Source organism: Phyllobates terribilis, unplaced genomic scaffold, assembly GCF_046119375.1.
Source record: "Phyllobates terribilis strain yellow unplaced genomic scaffold, ASM4611937v1 Scaffold_5__5_contigs__length_657084704, whole genome shotgun sequence".
Lineage (NCBI taxonomy): Eukaryota > Metazoa > Chordata > Amphibia > Anura > Dendrobatidae > Phyllobates > Phyllobates terribilis.
In genome coordinates, this window is record NW_027362765.1 from 40,252,324 (window position 1) to 40,272,606 (window position 20,283).

General features: G+C 44.6%; 1 pseudogene; it reads right to left on the bottom strand.

Annotated features, from left to right (window-relative positions):
* Nucleotides 1-20,283, bottom strand: part of LOC141271420 (uncharacterized) — a 101,222-nt pseudogene that overhangs the window by 30,131 nt on the left and 50,808 nt on the right.

A 20,283-nucleotide genomic window follows, 5' to 3' on the forward strand; every position in this document is an offset into this window, starting at 1 on the left:
CCAAAAAGCAAATAGCCCAAATGAGATCAATGAAAACTTCTACTTATCCCATAAAAAATAAGCAACCATTAAAGATCATCATCTGTCAATACAAAAATAGAGGGTGTCTACATTCCTAATAGCTTAAACGCTCTTGAAAAATAACATGGCTTCCATAAATCAATCCAGCAAAATCTGCGCCCCAAAGCCACATGTCTCCTCATTTCTGAACCTTACATTGTGCCCAACCACAGTTAGTGTCCACATGTTTAGCATTTCTGTAGTAGGAATTACCCTCTTCATTTATGGTGTGTGTGTCTCCTGGAGCACAATGCGATCACTAAATATTTCTGGGCTCGTCGTCACTGGGGGTTTTGTAGTCCCTCACCCCTGCAACTACGATCACAGAGATTTCAGTGTTTTAGGCAATGGTGCCATAGACTTTTTTAAGCCTGTGCCATCACTTCTGCTGATGTTATGGCTGTTCCTGAAAAAAGACATTCCTAATCTGTTCCTGTTCCCTGATTTTTCCTAATCCACCCCAATCCCCCTCTTGACCCTTTTCCCCCCTTCTCCCTAACCCCTTTCTCCCCCCATTTGCAGCCGAGAGCTAATCAGTACTTGACTGATCAGTACTAGTTTTTTGGCAGTTTTTCTCTTATTCGTGAGTCCTGCACACATCGCTGATCGGCATCCTGTTGTTTTTTTAGATTAGTTGATAGGACTAGATTAGGGACAGTAAAAATATGCCGTAGTAATCAGCGTCTACTACAGTATTTTTTACTGAATAAAGTCAGGGTTAGTGTCAGATAGCAAAGCGTAAAAAAAGAATCACATCCGTGCCTGCGTCCTACAGCCGTTGAGCGCTGATCAGTGTTGCACATCACTGTTTGACATCCAGTTGCTGGGGTTTTTTTGTGAAAAAAATAAGTTTTTTTAGATTAGTTCAGAGGACTAGATTAGGGACAGTAAAAATACACTGTAGTACTCAGCATCTACTACAGTATATTTTACTGAATATAGTCAGGATTAGTGGTGTCAGATAGTTGTGGGTGCTTAGTAACTTCTTTTTACTGGCGTCCATTTAGCAAGTTTCTTTTTTATTTTATCAAGTTCTTATGTTCTTTTTATTTTATTTTTATCTTTTTCTCTCACACACACCTGATTAAAATTTGGTACACACACACCCCACACATCAAAAAATGTCCTGCTCTTCCCAAATACGATATTCAGCAGAGGAGGCTTACGTATTCCTTGCTTCCGACAATGATAGTGAGGGAGCTGATGCCACCTTCCATTATTTTCCTCCTCTTCAACAACTGCTACCGAACCGCCACGCAGACGCAACAGGACAAAAAATGAACCAGCGCCCACTGTTACTGACCCCATATGAACTTCAACCCCCGAAGATTATGAACCACAGATTCCTGGTTTTGTGGCGCTATCAGGAATCAAATTTGACACCACCGGCATCACAGAAAGACTTTTTCAAAGTCCTTTCTCTGAGGATTTTGTAAACCTCATGGTGGCAGAGACAAATTTGTACGTCCAGCAATTTTTGGCCCCAAATTTTGTATAACGCTTTCGTGCTATCACGATGTGCAGGCCAGACCAGGACCTTCCTTCAGTTCAAGGAGGTAGTGATTAAGGCCCTAATATTTTGAAGTCAGGAAGGAGCAGACACCAGTATCATACCAGGGAAACATTTGCCCGGTGAGGTCCCTCAAACCTCAAAGAAAGGACGGTCACAAAAAAGGTGCAGAGTATGTTACAGAAGGGGAATGAGAAAGGACACCACTTGGCTATGAGACACCTTCCCAGCCAAAACTGGTCTGTGTATAAAAGACTGCTTCAAACTGTACCACACATCCATGGACTACTAAATTAAATTCTGACTTATTCAACTTACATATGGCAACCTGATGCACTCTACATAACTCACATATAACATTCACATACCTGGAAAACACTAGATCAATTCCAATATAGGGTCACTTGTGGGGGGTTTCCACTGTTTAGGCAAATCAGGGGCTCTCCAAACATGACATGATGCCCGCAGACCAATCCATCAGCCATTCCATTTAAAGTCTGAGTTCCAAAATGTCACTCCTACCTTTCTGAGTTCTGCCGTGCGCCCAAATAGTAGTTTTCCCCCACATATGGGATATCAGAGAAATTGCACAAAAAAATTGGGGTCCATTTTTTTCTTGTTACTCTTGTGAAAATAAAAAAATTGGGGCTAAAAGTACATTTTTGTGGAAAAATTAGATTTTTTTATTTTCATGACTCTACCTTATAAATTTAGGTGCTCACCATACATCTAGATAAATTCCTTGAGGGGTCAAGTTTTCAAAATGGTGGTCACTTGTAGGGGGTTTCCACTGTTTAGGCATATCAGGGGCTCTCCAAACGTGACAAGGTGTTCGCTCTCAACTATAGCCATTTTAGCGATCAAGAAGTCAAATGATGATCCTTCCCTTCCGAACGCTGCCTTGCGTCCAAATAGTTTTCCTCCAAATATGGGGTATCGGCGTACTCAGGAGAAATTTCACAACTAATTTGTGTCCATTTTCCATTTGTGTCCATTTTCTCCTGTTACCCTGGTGAAAATACAAAAAATTGGGGCTAAAATATTTTTTTTGTGAAAAAAAGTAAAATGTAAATTTTTTTTCTTCCACATTGCTTTTCATCCTGTGAAGCAACTGAAGGGTTATTAAACTTCTTGAATGTGGTTTTGAGGACTTTGAGGGGTGCAGTTTTTAGAATAGTGTCACTTTTGGGTATTTTCTGTCATATAGGCCCCTCAAGGTCACTTCAAATGTGATGTGGTCCCTAAAAAAAAATGGTTTTATAAATTTTGTTGGAAAAATGAGAAATCGCTGGTCAACTTTTAACCCATCTAACTTCCTAACAAAACAAAATTAGGTTTCAGAAATTGTGCTGATGTAAAGTAGACATGTGGGAAAGGTTATTTATTAACTATTTTGTGTGACATAACTCTCTAGTTTAAGAACATAAAAATTAAAAGTTTGAAAATCGCAAAATTTTCACCAAATTTCAATTTTTTTCACAAATAAACGCAAGTCATATCGAACAAATTTTACCACTATTATGAAGTACAATACGTCACGAAAAAAACAATCTCAGAGTTAGTGGGATCCCTTGAAGCGTTCCAAAGTGACACTGGTCAGGATTGAAAAATTTGGCCTGGTCATGTAGGTGAAAACATGCTTGGGGAGGGGTAAAAGGGTCAACTATATGAAACAAACCAGAGTGTGTGTTAAACCTTAACTTTCTCAAGCTACTCCTCTTTTACTCTAAGGATAATGACAACTATACCCCCTTGGCATTCTCTCAAGCAGCTTAGTCAGGCAGTCACCTGGAATGGCTTGCAATGAACAGGTTGCCTAGTCAAAAGTTCATCTATAGAATCACCAGCCTCCAGAAAGTGTTTGTGACCATCGGATGTGTTTTGCAGAGGGAGTGTTGGTGCTCAATTCCGTGCAGTGTAGAACCCTGGTTCACAATTGTTCCAGTAAAGAATATGGTAAGAACCACCCAAATAAGTAAAGAGAAATGACAGTCAATCGTTACTTTATGGCTACTTTCACATTGCACTGTGTCCCTGTCGGGGCATAAGCCAAAAATCCCCTGCATAACACGGCGCAGACATATGCGCAGACGGGGGCCATAGACTGCAATAGTGACGGCAGAGTGAACATGCACTCTTCCGTGCACTTTTTTTGGGAGTGTACGCCTATAGTAGGCGGACACTCGGATGTAGGCTAGCGCACATTCACTCTGCCGTCACCATTGCAGTGAAATCACCCCATTTTGTGGGGGATTTTGGACGTATGCCCTGACGGAGACACAGAGTGCAATATGAAAGCACCCAAAGACAGTGGTAGGGAACTTTTCTTTTGGCAAGGGCCCTTTCAGATATTTATATCACCATTTATGAGCCATACAAAATTATCAACTTAAAAATAATCCTGCTACAGTATATCTTGTCAAACATTTAATTAATTCTCGCCTAATATGATGACTGGAGTTCATAGAATCATAGAATGGTAGCGTTGGAAGGGACCTCCTGGGTCATCTGGTCCAACCCCCTGCTCAAAGCAGGATTCACTAAATCATCTCAGACAGATGTGTGTCCAGCTTCTGTTTGAAGACGTCCATTGAAGGAGAACTCACCACCTCTCGTGGCAGCCTGTTCCACTCATTGATCACCCTAACTGTCAAAAAGTTTTTTCTAATATCTAATCAGTGTCTCCTCCCATTCAGTTTCATTCCATTGCTTCTAGTCTTTCCTTGTGCAAATGAGAATAAAGATGATCCTTCTACAATGTGACAGCCCTTGACATATTTGTAGACAGCTATTAAGTCTCCTCTCAGTCTTCTTTTTTGCAAGTTAAACATTCCCAAATCCTGTAACCGTTCCTCATAGGACATGGTTTGCAGACCAGTCACCATTCTGGTCGCTCTTCTCTGAACTTGCTCCAGTTTGTCAATGTCTTTTTCAAAATGTGGTGCCCAAAACTGGACATAGTATTCCAGATGAGGTCTGACCAAAGAGGAGTAAAGTGCGATAATGACTTCACGTGATCTAGACTGTATGCTTCTGTTAATACATCCCAGAATTGTATTTGCCTTTTTTGCTGCTGCATCACACTGTTGACTCATGTTCAGTCTATGATCTATTAGTATACCTAAGTCTTTTTCACATGTGCTGTTGCTTAACTCTATTCCTCCCATTCTGTATATGCTTTTTTCATTTTTATTGCCCAGATGTAGTACTTTTCATTTTTCCCTGTTAAAAACCATTCTGTTAGTTGCTGCCCACTGCTCCAGTTTATTTAGGTCTTTTTGAATCCTCTCTCTCTCTTCTCTAGTGTTAGCTATCCCTCCTAGCTTTGTGTCATCTGCAAATTTAATCAGTTTACCCTCAATTCCTTCATCTAAATCATTGATAAAGATGCTGAACAATACAGGTCCCAGGACAGAGCCCTGTGGTACCTCACTTGAGACATTCATCTAACTGGATGTGAAGCCATTTACGACCACTCTTTGAGTCCGATCACTAAGCCAGTTATGAATCCACCTAAGGCTGTGTGTCCACGATGCATTTTTTAAGCGTTTCCGCAGCGGCAAAAACAGTGCAGAAACGCTTAAAAAACGCATGGTAGAAGGCCGGCCATGGTCCCTAATGATAATCCGCATGCGCTGTGCACATGCTGCGGATTATCATTGCGGAAAAAAAAGCAGCATGTCCATTAATTTTGCGGAAGCGCTGCGTTTTCGCCGCCATTGACTTGCATTGAAACGCATGGATTACGTATCACTGCATATGTAGATGCGCATTCCATGCGTTTCAATGTGCGGATGGTACCCGGGTGTGGAGGACAGGAGACTCTCCTCTGGACCCGGGTACCATTGAACCTCTGAAAAAAGAATAAAATAAAAAATAAATATTATACTTACCTTCTGATGGCCCCCGCTGCGCTCGTCTTCCCATGCCGGCAGATCGCGGTGGACTGAAGGACCTGCGTTGACATCATAGTTATGTGACGGCAGGTCCTTCAGTGTACCGCGATCTGCCGACAGCCAGGACGGAGCGAAGCAAGATTGCGGGGGCCATCGGAAGGCAAGTATAGATTTATTTTTTTATTTTTAACCATTCTATGGGGTCACACTATATAAATCCTTGCCGTTTGCATGGATTTATATAGTGCGACCAAGTTGACAAGCTCTTTCCAAGTGATGCTAAAATCGCTTGGAAAGCGCTTGTCAACCCACATGTGGAAATGCATGTGAAGAACGCTTCACATCCGCATGTCCCTGGCAGGAAAAACGCATGTACAATCCGCATGTACAATCCGCATGTACAATCCACATGCGTTTTTTCTGCCAGGGAGATGCAGAAATGCTCAGGAAAAATCCGGAGCATTTCTGCATCGTGGGCACATAGCCTAACAGTTGCCTTGTCCATTCCATACTTGGTCATTTTTTTCAATAAGGATGGTGTGAGATACTTTGTCAAATGCTTTGCTGAAGTCAAGATATACTATATCTACAGCATTTCCCTGATCCACCCAGTCAGTGATTCTGTCATAGAAGGAAATTAAGTTAGTCTCACATGACTTGTTAGTTGCTTGTCTTTGGTGAGATGTGTTATGACAGGTGGAATTAATGGTGTTGCTAATCACAGCTGCTTTTCTGGGTTTCCATCAGTCTGGAGCGCAGGAGACTCTTTACAAAGATAAGTTTTGTAAAGAACTAGCAGCTGTAAGTTGTTCTGAACACGGATATATATATTATACTTCATGTCTCCTCAAAGTGGAAAATTCATCACATAATGTTTATAGAACTTAAGCAGTGAGAGGTCTGCAGTATGCATAATATAGGCCACACCGAGAGTGCTGTACATACACAATATAGGAGACACTGAGATGGCTCTATACACACCGCATAAGAGACATTAAGACTGGTGTATATACACATCACATTGGAGACACCGACACTGCTGTAGAAACACAAAGTAAGATGCACAGCCACTATATAGAAATGAGGTGCTACATAATGTATAACCTCTGCACAATAAATAGAAAAAAAAGATACATTAACTATGAGCACACTCAAAATAAATATTCAAACATTTTTTTTTATTACAAGCAAGACAATTTAGACATGATTAAAACCTAACATAAAATAAATACCATGATTGTAGATATGGAATACAATATACATAAGAACAGGAATGTATCATAATAGGATAATAGATCAATAAGGTACAATAGGGGAAAATATTATTATTATTATTATTATTGCACCAAGCCCAGATTATGCTTGTAATAGTATTGCACATAGAAACTACTCAATTTCAAACCCCAATGTATACATGGCTTGTGATCATACACAGCATCAGTACTTTAGTAACAATATTCCATCAATATAATGTATATGGTGTAATAAACCTGAATAGATTACATCAATACTGCTATCACATACAAGGATCAGTAAATAAATAACCGCTATATATGCAATACATGCAGCTCCCTGCATATATAATGAATGAAATATAAACTGGCTGGAAATTAACCACCCAATTCTATGGTGAGTTATTTACAATAATGATAATCATCGTAATCAAGAGGAACAAAATCATCATGTGCAATATGCAAAATCCCCAAAGCTCACACCCTGCATATCATGCCAGTTTGCCAGAAAGGCATCAAATATACCACATGGGAGCCCCATCATATCTGCAATCACCATCTTACAAGCCCATGCGTATCGCTGCACATGGCAGCTTCCTCAGGGTAAGTGTCACTGCTGTATAAATCACATAGGAGAAACCAAGACTTATATACATCACATAGGAGACACTGAGATTCTGCTGTATACACCTCACATAGGAGATACCGAGACTGCTGTTTATATATATCACACAGGAGATGCAGAAACTGGTGCACACATCAAATAGGATACATTGGGGCTGGAGCATATACATCATATAGGAGACACAGGGGCTGGTAAATACATCACATAAGAGACACAGAACAGGGCTGTGGACTCGACTCCAACTCCTCAATTTCCATGAGACCGACTCCCTCATACATGACTCATGTTTAAGTGATAAATTTAGTGTAGCACAGATTCATCTCAGCTAAAAGTCTAGACCGTTAAATCAGGAATAGGACAGACATTTATAGGACATTTCAGAACTTTCCCAAATTCTTACGAAAAAATATTTCCCACAAACTGCATTGAACTACTGTACCCAATTTATTAAATATTTTAGGAGTTGGAGTCGGTCCATTTTATACTAACTCCGAGTCCACCAAAATGGACACCGACTCCACAGCCCTGACACTGACTGCTACATATACATCACATAGAAGACACCAAGACTGCTGTATATACATTACATAGTAGACACTGGGACTGGTGTACATACAACACATGGGTGACAGTGGGACAGGTGCAAATACATCACATAGGATAAACTGGAACTGCTGTATATACATCACATAGAAGACACTGAGACTGCTGTGTATAGATCACATAGGACACACCAAGAATGCTGCATATACAGTACAGACCAAAAGTTTGGACACACCTTCTTATTTAAAGATTCTTATGTATTTTCATGACTATGAAAATTGTACATTCACACTGAAGGCATCAAAACTATGAATTAACACATGTGGAATTATATACTTAACAAAAAAGTGTGAAACAACTGAAAATATGTCTTATATTTTAGGTTCTTCAAAGTAGCCACCTTTTGCTTTGATGACTGCTTTGCACACTCTTGGCATTCTCTTGATGAGCTTCAAGTGGTAGTCACCGGAAATGGTTTTCACTTCACAGGTGTGCCCTGTCAGGTTTAATAAGTGGGATTTCTTGCCTTATAAATGGGGTTGGGACCATCAGTTGTGTTGTGCAGAAGTCTGGTGGATACACAGCTGATAGTCCTACTGAATAGACTGTTAGAATTTGTATTATGGCAAGAAAAAAGCAGCTAAGTAAAGAAAAACGAGTGGCCATCATTACTTTAAGAAATGAAGGTCAGTCAGTGCGAAAAATTGGGAAAACTTTGAAAGTGTCCCCAAGTGCAGTTGCAAAAACCATCAAGCGCTACAAAGAAACTGGCTCACATGAGGACCGCCCCAGGAAATGAAGACCAAGAATTACCTCTGCTTCTGAGGATAAGTTTATCCGAGTCACCAGCCTCAGAAATCGCAGGTTAACAGCAGCTCAGATTAGAGACCAGGTCAATGCCACACAGAGGTCTAGCAGCAGACACATCTCTTCAACAACTGTTAAGAGGAGACTTTGTGCAGCAGGCCTTCATGGTAAAACAGCTGCTAGAAAACCACTGCTAAGGACAGGCAACAAGCAGAAGAGACTTGTTTGGGCTAAAGAACACAAGGGATGGACATTAGACCAGTGGAAATCTGTGCTTTGGTCTGATGAGTCCAAATTTGAGATCTTTGGTTCCAACCACCGTGTCTTTGTGCGACGCAGAAAAGGTGAACGGATGGACTCTACATGCCTGGTTCCCACCGTGAAGCATGGAGGAGTAGGTGTGATGGTGTGGGGGTGCTTTGCTGGTGACACTGTTGGGGATTTATTCAAAATTGAAGGTGTACTGAACCAGCATGGCTACCACAGCATCTTGCAGCGGCATGCTATTCCATCCGGTTTGCGTTTAGTTGGACCATCATTTATTTTTCAACAGGACAATGACCCCAAACACACCTTCAGGCTGTGTAAGGGCTATTTGACCAAGAAGGAGAGTGATGGGGTGCTACGCCAGATGACCTGGCCTCCACAGTCACCAGACCTGAACCCAATCGAGATGGTTTGGAGTGAGCTGGACCGCAGAGTGAAGGCAACAGGGCCAACAAGTGCTAAGCATCTCTGGGAACTCCTTCAAGATTGTTGGAAGACCATTTCCGGTTACTACTTCTTGAAGCTCATCAAGAGAATGCCAAGAGTGTGCAAAGGAGTCATCAAAGCAAAAGGTGGCTACTTTGAAGAACCTAGAATATAAGACATATTTTCAGTTGTTTCACACTTTTTTGTTAAGTATATAATTCCACATGTGTTAATTCATAGTTTTGATGCCCTCAGTGTGAATGTACAATTTTCATAGTCATGAAAATACAGAAAAATCTTTAAATGAGAAGGTGTGTCCAAACTTTTCGTCTGTAGTGTACATCACAAAGGATACACTGTGACTGGTGTATATACAAGGTCGGACTGGGGTACCGGAGAATTCTCCGGTGGGCCCGGGTCCTCAGTGGGCCCCTGAGCAGGACGCACGGGGTCCCTGGTTAACATGGGCACCGGTGCTCTACACTGCAAGGGCCCAGAGGGTCAGGAGGGCCCTTGCAGTGCGGCTGATGAGGGCAATCTGGCCTGCTTCTCGGACCCCCATGCTCTTGGGGGCCCATGGCCAGACTGCCCTCATCCTAGGTGGGCAGGGAACGATCCCCCCAGCTCCGCTGCCGACAGGAGGAAAATGGCAGCAGAGCTGGAGGGATCCGTCCTCACTTCTGCTTCCTGCCCGGCGCTTCCTCCCTGACACAGGCTCGCGCTGCTTGATGACATCATCATGCAGCGTGAGTCTGCGCCAGGGAAAAAGATGCCGGGCAGGAAGCAGAGGACAGTGCTGCAGGGGAACGTGCTGAGAGGTAAGTGTTTTTTTTTTAACTGATACACTGGACTGGAGATGGGGGAAAATGGGGACAGCAATGGTGATGGAGAAGGTGGGGGGAGATGAGGGAGAGCAATGGTGATGGTGGGGAGAGATGAGGGAGAGCAATGGTGATGGTGGGAGATGAGGTAGACCAATGGTGATGGTGGGGGGAGATGAGGGAGAGCAATGGTGATGGAGGAGGTGGGGGGTAGAAGAGGGACAGCAATGGTGATGGAGGAGGTGGAGAGAAATGAGGGAGAACAATGGTGATGGAGGAGTTGGGGGGAGATGAGGGAGAGCAATGGAGATGGAGAAGGTGGGGGAGATATGGCATGGCAATGGGGTAGGTGGGGGGAGATATGGCAATGATGATGGAGCAGGTGGGAGAGATATGGCAATGATGATGGAGCAGGTGGGGGAGATATGGCAATGATGATGGAGCAGGTGGGGGAGATATGGCAATGATGATGGAGCAGGTGGGGGAGATATGGCAATGATGATGGAGCAGGTGGGGGAGATATGGCAATAATGATGGAGCAGGTGGGGGAGATATGGCAATGATGACGGAGCAGGTGGGGGAGATATAGCAATGATGACGGAGCAGGTGGGGGAGATATGGCAATGATGATGGAGCAGGTGGGGGAGATATGGCAATGATGACGGAGCAGGCCTAGGCACGAGCAGGAGTAAACGTGCATTGCATTAGCTCCTTTATCTATGCTATATAAAAGAACTTTCCCAGCCTTAAAAATAATCCCTCAACTCTTTCAACGTGTCTCCTGAGACCCCCCCCTCCCTACTCGGAAGTAAGATAAGACCCTCAGATAACAGGTCAAAAGGCCTGCTGGAAAACCAACGGTGAGCCTGTGGAGGAGAAGGCAGGCCATGCTGCAGACTTCTGACCCCCAGGAGATAGAAGAAGGAAAACATCCATCAACAACAAGGATTCGTACCTGGTGAGCTTCCTGACTGTGGAGTGAGCAGAGCTGAGTGCCGGGAAGGTCTGCAGAGGTCTGGGGCAGGCCAGGCTGGACACACAGAAGACATTGCCTGCTGCTGGAGAGTACAGAGAAGGAGGTAGGAGCCCCCCGGAGCAGTGTGTGAGTGCTTTCTGTGCTCCCCTTCCACCTGGCCAGCAGTGTAGTGATAGCCTGCTGCCCTGAGAGACTGCCTGTGCCTCTTGCCCAGCTGCACTCATTATTTGGCAGTTTCTGGGACTCACATCACCCCTAACATTTTTCTTTTTTTTTGCTGCCAAAATCTGCCATCTTGTAAAACTATTAGAAGAGACACTGCTGTACTGTCATCTGGGGACCCCCCCTTCTCTCTCTCGCTATCAGCACAGAAGCTTGAAAGCAGAGAAACTATATACTGATCCTGAATAACCCCCCTCTCATGGTGAGAGCTCTGAAATCCACAGATTAAGGCTATGTGCCCACGATGCAGAAATGCTGCAGATTTTTTCCGCATCTCCCTGGCAGAAAAACGCATGCGGATTGTACATGCGTTTTTCCTGCCAGGTAGAAGCGTTTGTCAAGCGTTCTTCACATGCATTTCTGCATGCGGGTTATCAAGCGCTTTCCAAGCGATTTTAGCATCACTTGGAAAAGGGGACGTACTAAACTGCATATTGGGATGATGGGGTGATGGGCTGCAATGCTAGACTCGACCACTAGATGGCAGCACATTTTTCAAATGCAGACCAGGAAATGACTTCTGGCCTTGATACTGGATTAGAAGAAGCAGCAGTTTTTAACTCTTGACCTGTAATATAGAAAGAAATCAGAGGGAATTCAATGAAAATACTAAAATGAATCAGAACCTCCACAGGGCTGGATTAAAGTTTAATAATAGAACCAGGGAAAACAGATTGTAACTATTTGGGATTATGTGTAGAATATCGGGGTTACACATGCCTGGTGATATATCTCATCAACATCTCATAGGAATATGGGTATAATTATTGTTCTGTATGGGGATTATGGGTAAAATATCACAAATACACATGCCCAGGAACATACTTCATCTACTTCTGATAGGAATATGGGTATAACTATTGTTCTGTATGGGGATTATGGCTAAAATATCACAAATACACATGCCCAGGAACATATTTCATCTACATTCAATAGGAATATGGGTATAACCATTGTTCTGTATGGGGATTATGGCTAAAATATCACAAATACACATGCCCAGGAACATACTTCATCTACTTCTCATAGGAATATGCGTATAACTATTGTTCAGTATGGGGATTATGGGTGAAATATCACAAATACACATGCCCAGGAACATACTTCATCTACATTCAATAGGAATATAGGTATAATTATTGTTCTGTATGGGGATTATGGGTGAAATATCACAAATACACATGCCCAGGAACATATTCCATCTACTTCTCATAGGAATATGTGTATAACTATTGTTCTGTATGGGGATTATGGGTGAAATATCACAAATACACATGTCCAGGAACATATTTCATCTACTTCTCATAGGAATATGGGTATAACTATTGTTCTGTATGGGGATTATGGGTGAAATATCACAAATACACATGCCCAGGAACATACTTCATCTACTTCTCATAGGAATATGGGTATAACTATTGTTCTATATGGGGATTATGGGTGAAATATCACAAATACACATGCCCAGGAACATATTTCATCTACTTCTGATAGGAATATGCGTATAACTATTGTTCAGTATGGGGATTATGGGTGAAATATCACAAATACACATGCCCAGGAACATACTTCATCTACATTCAATAGGAATATGGGTATAACTATTGTTCTGTATGAGGATTATGGGTGAAATATCACAAATACACATGCCCAGGAACATACTTCATCTACTTCTGATAGGAATATGGGTATAACTATTGTTATGTATGGGGATTATGGGTGAAATATCACAAATACACATGCCCAGGCACGGGTGGATTAAGAGTAGCAAGGGCCCCGGGCAGTTTAGAAGGCGCGGGCCCCCCCCCCACACCTGATTTATCACGTGACATGTCACATGATCCCCTGTGATAGATCATGTGATAGTTCACGGGAAATTAATTTGCCACAATATTAATTGTGCTGCCCCATCTGAGAGCAGCACAATATAGGGGCAGAAACCCGGATTCCAGCGATGTGTCACTTTTTCAGCTGCTTGTTGTCATTTTGAGAAAATCACCGTTTTATCTGCTGCAGATCTAGCAGCTCTCTGAATACTGTGCTCTGTATAGCCCCGCCCACACCACTGATTGGCAGCTTTATGCCCATGCTCCGTGTACACAAATCTACTGATCAGTGATGGGGGTGGGGTCCTACAGAACTTACTAGTCATCTAGTGATAATTACCTTCTGACAAATCAATGATTTTATCAAAACAACACTAAGCAGCCCAGTAAGTGACACATTACTGTAATCAGTGTCTCTAACCCTACATTATGCTGCTCTCAGATTAGGTGGCAAAAACCTGATGACAGATTCCCTTTAAAGGAGCTGTAAAGACAAAAAAGTTTGTATTAAAAAAAATACAAGCCATTTGTGAAATTAACTTTTTTTCATTGTTAATTCACATTAGACTGTATCTTCAACACTTTTGTCAGCAGGTCTTATTACAGACTCTGAATAGGGCAGCTCTCTCCCTCTCCCTCAGCAGAAAGTCACAGCATGGTTAAAAAACGGGATCTTTTATGATTTTCTCATAATAAATAAAAAAGGACATGCAAGTCCTCCAAACTATTTTCCGTTTCTGTATAGGGGAGGTCCTAAATCTTTCTTGTTCTTTAGTTGATCACATGTCAAAAAGGCAAAGCATTTACTATGAACTCGCCTAAAAAAATATACACTTGGAGAGTAATATCATCATCTGCATGTAAATATTCCTTGACTCTAAGGGCTCGCTCACACTGTCGTATAACACGGCCGAATGCTATGTGATGTTTTATCGGATAGGACTCGGCCCTATGTTATACTATGGGACAGTGCAGATCTGCTATTATTGGCATGAGAAAATAATCTCATTCGATATTCGGACCATGTGCACCCATACAAGTCTATGGGTGCACGTAAAACATTGGACTGCACTCGGATGTCATCCAAGTGCAGTCCGATGAACACTCACAGAGACTATGGAGAAGATGGAGAAATTAAGTTCTCCATCTTCTCCATATCTGTGCTGCGAGAGAATCGGATCACACTCAGTTGAAGCTCTGACAGAGTTTGAGCCCAGTGTCATTAGCATAATTGGCCCTATTCTCTTGCATGAGAGAATATATGGCTTAGTGAGTGGACCCTAAAACTGAATAGTAGTGACGGACAGGCACCTCACAAGCGGGATCCATGTAGCTCTCAGATGTCATGTAGGTAGGGCTTCATTCCATGGGGTAGGGCTTAATTTCAAGGCATAATAAAAAATGGACTTCAAATAAAAATTAAATGAGCACAAAAAGCACTAATTGAATTATTTTTTTCGTATTTATGTTTGCAGCCCCTTTAAAAACCCTTTGAGGACCAAGGCACATATATGTCCCATAGTTTTAAACTGGAAAAAAATTTGATTGAATAAAATTTAAGGTCCTCCAAGGTTTAAGTAGGTCATAAATTCATATGAATACTTGCTCATACAATTGCACATGCCAAAAGATAAAGAAGAACAGAATCAAAAATATGACATTAAGTGGAGCACTTACAGGTATTCAAGGTGAAAGAGACCAGCAAAGGCATCGTCTCGAATGACAGTAAATGAGTTAGAATTCAGCAAGCTGAAAATGAAGACTGCAGGTTAGAAGCGAACCAGACTTTATGGTGCTCAGAATTAGTCAAGCAGAATTTATTGACTGCTGTTGCAAAGCACTGAGACTCCTGCTGTGTATAGATGGTGCCGTGCGGCCTCCCGCTGTGTATAGATGGCACCGTATAGATGGCTATGTGTGGCCTCCTGCTGAGTATACGTGTATAGATGGCTACGTGCGGCCTCCTGCTGAGTATAGATGCCGCACGGCGCTCCCACCAGAGACAGCAGGAGGCCGCACAGCGCCATCTATACTCAGCGGGAGACCACACGTAGCCATCTATACACAGCAGGAGGCCACACGGCGACATCTATACTCAGCGGGGGGCCGCACGTAGCCATCTATACACAGCGGGGGGCACATGTAGCCATCTATACACAGCGGGGGGTCGCACGGCGCCGTCTATACACAGTGGGGGGCCGCACGTAGCCATCTATACACAGCGGGGGGGCGCACGTAGCCATCTATACACAGTGGGGGGCCGCACGTAGCCATCTATACACAGCGGGAGGCCGCACGGCGCCCCCCCCAGAGACATCAGGAGGCCGCACGGCGCCAACTATACTCAGCAGGAGGCCGCATGCAGTCATACACACACACAAACATATACAGACATGCATAAACACATTTGAAACACAAAAATACATACAAACAGACATCACACAATGACATCTGCCCACACACACACACACACACACAAACAGACAGACATCACACACACACACCTGCCCACACACACATCTGTGTGTGTGTGTATATAATGTGTGTGTATGTATAGTGTGTATAATGTGTGTGTGTGTGTATGTATAGTGTGTGTGTGTGTGTATAATGTGTGTGTATGTATAGTGTGTGTGTATGTGTGTATAATTTGTGTGTGTGTATTTTTTTTTTAAGTTAAAAACAAGTAAAATGCATGTGGCATCAATATCAAGACTCCAGATATAAGGGCCTATTCACACTGAATTTTGCAATGCATTCATCTCCTCTTTCCAGGCTTCTATCTAAATCCCTGAAAAACGGCATTCAGATGGGCCTTGACATAGCCATTGATTTGAACAAAGGCAAACCGAGGCTAAAGTCTGAATCTTTAGGCTCCATTTGCTCTGCTTTCAGATGTCTCATTTCAGACAGCACAATCCTGAATTTCAGGGATTCAGTTGTAAGCCTTGTGTAAAGACCTGAATGCAGCGCTGAATGTAGTGTGAATAGGTCCTTACATCCTACACCACCTCAGGGGATTGTTGTTATGGAGTATTGCCCCTGGGTGGCCGCAGTTATGACCACCACCAGGGCTTGCGGTCACCCACCCTAGCTTTGATATTCTGGGGAGCTGGTATAATGAATATCTGAGAAGAGCCCTAGAGAAGCAAGAACATTGGACAACCAAGAGGTGGTGGCCTCAAGTCAGGTGTAGTGTTCAACAGGGCAAGACTTTCTAACCTGCCCACACACACACACATATACACACACCTGCCCACACAGACACACACCTGCCCACACACACACACAGACACCTGCCCACACAGACACACACACACCTGCCCACAAACACACACACATATACACACACACACATATAAACACAGACCTGCCCACAAACACACACACACACACCTGCCCACACAGACACACACACACCTGCCCACACAGACACCTGCCCACAAACACACACACATATACACACACACCTGCCCACAAACACACCTGCCCACACACATATACACACACACATATACACACACACCTGCCCACAAACACACACACACCTGCCCACACACACACATATACACACACACACACACATCTGCCCACACAGACACCTGCCCACAAACACACACACAAATATACACACACACCTGCCCACAAACACACACACACCTGCCCACACACACACACACCTGCCCAAAAACACACACACACACACCTGCCCACAAACACACACACATATACACACACACCTGCCCACAAACACACACACCTGCCCACACAGACACACACACACACACCTGCCCACACACACACATATACACACACACATCTGCCCACACAGACACCTGCCCACAAACACACACACAAATATACACACACACCTGCCCACACACACACACACCTGCCCACAAACACACACACACACACACCCCTGCCCACAAACACACACACATATACACACACACCTGCCCACAAACACACACACCTGCCCACACAGACACACACACACACACTTGCCCACACACACACCTGCCCACAAACACACACACCTGCCCACACACACACACATATACACACACACACACATCTGCCCACACAGACACCTGCCCACAAACACACACACAAATATACACACACACCTGCCCACAAACACACACACACCTGCCCCCCCACACACACACACCTGCCCACAAACACACACACACACACACACCTGCCCACAAACACACACACATATACACACACACCTGCCCACAAACACACACCTGCCCACACAGACACACACCTGCCCACAAGCACACACACCTGCCCACAAGCACACACATATACACACACACACACACATCTGCCCACACAGACATCAGGAGGCCGCACGGCGCCAACTATACTCAGCAGGAGGCCGCATGCAGTCATACACACACGCAAACATATACAGACACGCATAAACACATTTGAAACACAAAAATACATACAAACAGACATCACACAATGACATCTGCCCACACACACACAAACAGACAGACATCACACACACACACCTTCCCACACACACATCTGTGTGTGTGTGTGTATAATGTGTGTGTATGTATAGTGTGTATAATGTGTGTGTGTGTATGTATAGTGTGTGTGTGTGTGTATAATGTGTGTGTATGTATAGTGTGTGTGTATTTTTTTTTTAAGTTAAAAACAAGTAAAATGCATGTGGCATCAATATCAAGACTCCAGATATAAGGGCCTATTCACACTGAATTTTGCAATGCATTCATCTCCTCTTTCCAGGCTTCTATCTAAATCCCTGAAAAACGGCATTCAGATGGGCCTTGACATAGCCATTGATTTGAACAAAGGCAAACCGAGGCTAAAGTCTGAATCTTTAGGCTCCATTTGCTCTGCTTTCAGATGTCTCATTTCAGACAGCACAATCCTGAATTTCAGGGATTCAGTTCTAAGCCTTGTGTAAAGACCTGAATGCAGCGCTGAATGTAGTGTGAATAGGTCCTTACATCCTACACCACCTCAGGGGATTGTTGTTATGGAGTATTGCCCCTGGGTGGCCGCAGTTATGACCACCACCAGGGCTTGCGGTCACCCACCCTAGCTTTGGTATTCTGGGGAGCTGGTATAATGAATATCTGAGAAGAGCCCTAGAGAAGCAAGAACATTGGACAACCAAGAGGTGGTGGCCTCAAGTCAGGTGTAGTGTTCAACAGGGCAAGACTTTCTAACCTGCCCACACACACACACATATACACACACCTGCCCACACAGACACACACCTGCCCACACACACACACACACACACACACACACACACACACACACACACACACACACCTGCCCACACAGACACCTGCCCACAAACACACACACACACACACATCTGCCCACAAACACACACACATATACACACACACACATATAAACACAGACCTGCCCACAAACACACACCTGCCCACACAGACACCTGCCCACAAACACACACACATATACACAAACACCTGCCCACAAACACACCTGCCCACACACACACATATACACACACACACCTGCCCACAAACACACACACCTGCCCACACACATATACACACACACATATACACACACACATCTGCCCACACAGACACCTGCCCACAAACACACACACAAATATACACACACACCTGCCCACAAACACACACACCTGCCCGCACACACACCTGCCCAAAAACACACACACACACACACCTGCCCACAAACACACACACATATACACACACACCTGCCCACAAACACACACACCTGCCCACACAGACACACACACACCTGCCCACACACACCTGCCCACAAACACACACACCTGCCCACACACACACCTGCCCACAAACACACACACAAATATACACACACACCTGCCCACAAACACACACACACACCTGCCCCCACACACACACACCTGCCCACAAACACACACACACCTGCCCACACAGACACACACACACACACTTGCCCACACACACACCTGCCCACAAACACACACACCTGCCCACACACACACACATATACACACACACACACACACACGTGCCCACACAGACACCTGCCCACAAACACACACACAAATATACACACACCTGCCCACAAACACACACACACCTGCCCACACACACACACACACACACCTGCCCACAAACACACACACATATACATACACCTGCCCACAAACACACACACCTGCCCACACAGACACACACCTGCCCACACACACACCTGCCCACACACACACACATATACACACACACACACACACATCTGCCCACACAGACACCTGCCCACACAGACACCTGCCCACAAACACACACACACCTGCCCACACACACACCTGCCCACACACACACACATATACACACACACACCTGCCCACACAGACACACACACCTGCCCACACAGACACACACCTGCCCACAAACACACACACACCTGCCCACACACACACACATATACACACACACACACCTCTGCCCACACAGACACCTGCCCACAAACACACACACACCTGCCCACACACCTGTCCACACACACACACCTGCCCACACACACACACACACACACACACCTGCCCACACACACACATATACACACACACACCTGCCCACACACACACCTGCCCACAAACACACCTGCCCACAAACACACACACATATACACACACACACATACACACACACACACACAAACACACACTCACCATCCCCCGGCTCCATTCCTCCTGCCTGCTCTGTCTCTTTTCCGGTGCAACACTGCAGGCCGGGGTGCACTGCGTGACGTCACAGCTAGGAGACACAGCCGCGCACAGGGCCGTGTCTCCTAGCAGTGACGCGGCCGGGCCAGCACAGGGAAGTTAACTGCTGCAGTGCTGGCCCGGCCGATGAAGAAGTAGCGGCGGCCGCTGCTGGGGGAACGGTCCGGGCCCCCCCCTCCCGCCACTGCTACCGCTATGTGCCGCGGCGGCCCGCACATATAATGAGGGCAATCCGGCATTAGACACCCCGCCTGGAGCTGCGGGCCCCCTGCCGGCTCGGGGCCCCGGGCGGTCGCCCGGATTGCC